The 3719-nt window shown below is 42.3% G+C and overlaps 1 pseudogene across 1 annotated transcript; it reads right to left on the bottom strand.

The window, feature by feature from the left end:
• Nucleotides 1-803: 803 nt before the first annotated feature.
• Nucleotides 804-1855, bottom strand: LOC105878011 (phosphatidylcholine transfer protein pseudogene; annotated as a pseudogene). The gene has a single exon (XR_001157171.2). The product of XR_001157171.2 is annotated as a phosphatidylcholine transfer protein pseudogene (transcript).
• Nucleotides 1856-3719: the final 1864 nt, after the last annotated feature.

Consider the following 3719-nt stretch of genomic DNA (forward strand, 5'->3'; position numbering starts at 1 on the left):
CTATATTTATTCATTATAGAATATGCTTTTTTTTCCAGAAAGAAAACACACAGTCTGAAGTATCCCATTTTAATAAATCCTATCCTCTGCCTTTACATCCTGAATTTCTATGTTCATTCATCAAGGTTCAGTACCATTACACACAGTGATTAAAATTTTTCCCTGAGATCATCAAGGCTATGTCTTTGGCTATAGGATATCATACCCTACCAAAATTCGGGAGAAAACATAGGAAACTGGAAGTTCTTTTGGTGGTGGAAAAGTCAGACAAATTGGGTAGAATTCCTGAGAAAACGGTGCAGAATCAACCAAGCCACTAAAATAAATTTTACCTACCTGTGAACTATTATCCCTTCTATATCTCCAAACATTCTAGAAGGGAAATTCATCTTATTGCATAGAAGGACACTTTATCACAATGCTATGCACAAAGCATCTTTGCTTTTGCTAGCTGCCAGAGCCATCCCGATGCCTCAGTTTCTAGTAAAATGCAGAGCCAAAAGAGATATGAGCAGCCTTTCCCCAGTGGGATATGGAAAAGAGAAAAAAACAGACATAGGCAATGAGGGAAAAAAAATGGTTACCACATTACGTGCTCACTCAGGCCTGTGATGCTTCTGCAAATAGTTTGAGATATAGCTACTGATCCACGAGTAGGGAAGAGGAAAGATGGACTAGATCACCACCTCAAACCCCAGCCTCATCGACTCAACAAAGCATCAGACAAATGGTCACTGGCCCATGTCTTCCAGTTTGGGTACACTTAAAGCCAACCCTGAATGGAATGCCTCTTCCAGCAGCCCCTCCTGGGCTGGAAGAAATCACATTCTGAGAAGGAGCCAGCTTGGCGGGAACGGTCACTCTTACGTTTTGTTGTCCGGCCCTCCACCCACCCATCCCCCTAAAATGGCACAATGGAATGATTGTGTTCCCTTAGTGAAGACTTCCCTTCTTAAAAATAAACAAGTGGAGGTTTCCCTAGTCTGCCCTGTATTCAATAGTGGAAGAGGCAGCCAGCCCCAGGGTGGGGAGAGTGAGAAAGGAAGCAGGCAAGGGAGCCCAGCGTCAGGGAACGACGTGCTAGAACGTGCAGGCCTCTGAAGACGGAAAGAGAGTAAGGCTGGGCATCGGTGGGTGGTGGCACTTCCAGAGACATCGCCCCGTGGATGCAATGTTCCCAATTCCTCGTCTTAGGTTTTCTTGGGGTAGTTCCGACAGGCTTTTGCCATGTCTCTCAGGAAGTTAGGAACTCCACTCTGGGCAACCATGTTAATGAGCCAGGACGGAATCTGGCCACCTGGGTTATCGAAGTAATACATGAAAACTTTGCTCCCCTTCTTGCCATCACTCTCGATCGCCAGGCTCTGCTTGTACTGCTTCACCCGGACCACCCCCTGCCTCTCCGGAAGCTGAGGCACTGAGGTGCTCTGGGCCAGGACCACGCAGATCTTCCGCCCGGCCATGTCCAGCTCTCGCAGCTGCCATGTGTAGACATAATCTCTGTTGGACATGGGAAAAGGGTACTTCACTTCCCAGTAGACCACTGTCTGTCCATTGCACTCACGTTCATAGAGTTCTTGAACATACTCGTCCCACCGCTTTCTATAGTCTAAGTCCATATAGACATCTGCGAGTAGAGCTGGTGAGCAGTCCTCCAGAACACCGAAGACTTTATATGCATACAGTCCAGTCTTCTGGTCCAGCAGCCGGTAGATGCTGATGCCCAGGGTCTCCACCAGCAGCTGCCAGTCGGCCCCGGCCAGCGCGGGCTGCTGGAGCTCTGCGCAGGCCTCCCGGAACTGCTCCTCCGAGAAGCCGCCCGCCGCCGGCTCCATACTCCGCAGCCCGGGATCCTGTGAAGGCACTTTTGCTCACCTCTGAATTATGAACTCTTTTCAGTGACTTTTATTTTTATTTTTACTATTTTCAAGACAGGGTTTCCTCTGTTGCCTGGGCTAGAGTACAGTGACATCATCATAGCTCACTGCAACCTCAAACTCCTGGGTTCAACTGATCCTCTTCAGCCTTGCAAGTAGCTGGGAATACAAGTGGGTGCCATCACCCCTGGCTACGTTTTTAATTTTTATTTTTCCTAGAGATGGAGTCGCTCTATGTTTGCCACACTGGTCTTGAACTCCTGGCCTCAAGTGATCCTTCCTCCTTGGTCTCTGAAAGTGCTGGGATTACAAGTGTGAGCCACTATCTCAACCTTGATGCCTTTCAAATGTTTTGTTTTGTTATATTTCATATTATGCCTCAGTGAAACTGACCTTACTTTGGACTATCACAGAATATATAATTGGCTACTGTTTGGGCTATTTTAAAAACAAATATACTATCCTAAATGAAACTTCCCAGTGAAACTTATTTATGAATATAAATCAGTGTTGCAGAATGGTGGCATATGAAACACATTTTTGGGAAGACTTATGCTATATTCTGGAATATATAATACATAAAATATATACTATATGAAGTATATAATAATATACTAGTATAGTATATAGTATATATATACTATATGAAGTATATAATATAGTATATTCTATACTATATATCATGCTAGTATATAGTATAGTATGATGTAGTATAGTATGCAATATAATCTAGTATATAATATATACTATATTTCTCTTTTTTATATACTATATTTCTAATATGGAGAACAGTATCCTCCATCACAATGTAGGTTACCCCTTTCTGCTTATCATCTTGCTTAGGAAGGATACGCTAGTCTGGGAAGAAAAGAGGTATATATTATTATATACTTCATATAGTATATATTTTATGTATTATATATTCTGAAGCCTACCTGCCATCATGCTTGGACTGGGCAGGAGCTGAGAAGAGTAAGAGGGATTGAGGGCTTTCAAATGTCTTGAAAGATCTTGGGAATAATAAAGTGGTGTGGGAAGATGGAGCTCAGCTCTCAGGTCTGTTGGTGGGAGATGATGCTGACAAATGGTTACTCTACCCTTGGATTTGGTGAGTGGGAATACAGTTCAGATCTCAGTAGACATTTCAGAAACTCCCCCCCCCCCTTTTTTTTTTCAAATTTAAAAGCCCAAACTACATGAAGCCTTTGGGGAAATTTTCTGCCTCTGGTACTAATCAAGGGCATTCTAAATGGTGAGTTTGATGCAAAGCAATTTGTTTATCATTGTTATTATCTCTATAAATTGCTGATATTTCTTCTATAGTTGAAGTTCCTGTTACTTTTGAATGTTTATTATTGAGCTTGCTTCAGGTTGTATGTGTGAATGCATGTCTTAGGGATGTATCTGTGCAGTACTTAGGGATGGTATCTGTTCTGTCCTCCGTATTTCTTTCTCTTCTAATCTTGATTACAACCTGGAAGACAGATCATCTGGAACCAGTTTCCATCAACCTCTTTCTGGTTCATTCATTCAAAAATATTTGAGTGCCCTCTATGAGCCCAGAAATGTGCTATGTTTTCATTCAAGTTTGTGCAGGTCAGTAAGTGTTTATCGCACATGCTATATTTTCTAGATACTTCCTCAATGAATAATGCACACTCCCTGGTCCAAGAAAATTATAGTTTAGTTAGAAATAAAAATTTAAATATTAGGACAAATCATTTGGCGGTTTTGCATGGACACAAAATATGGCTACAGCTGCTTTGACTTGCTGCTTGTGAAAAACCACATTTTTTTTTTTGAGACAAAATCTTACTCTGTTGCTCTGAGTGTGGTGGCATC

This window comes from Microcebus murinus, chromosome 10 (assembly GCF_040939455.1).
Source record: "Microcebus murinus isolate Inina chromosome 10, M.murinus_Inina_mat1.0, whole genome shotgun sequence".
NCBI lineage: Eukaryota > Metazoa > Chordata > Mammalia > Primates > Cheirogaleidae > Microcebus > Microcebus murinus.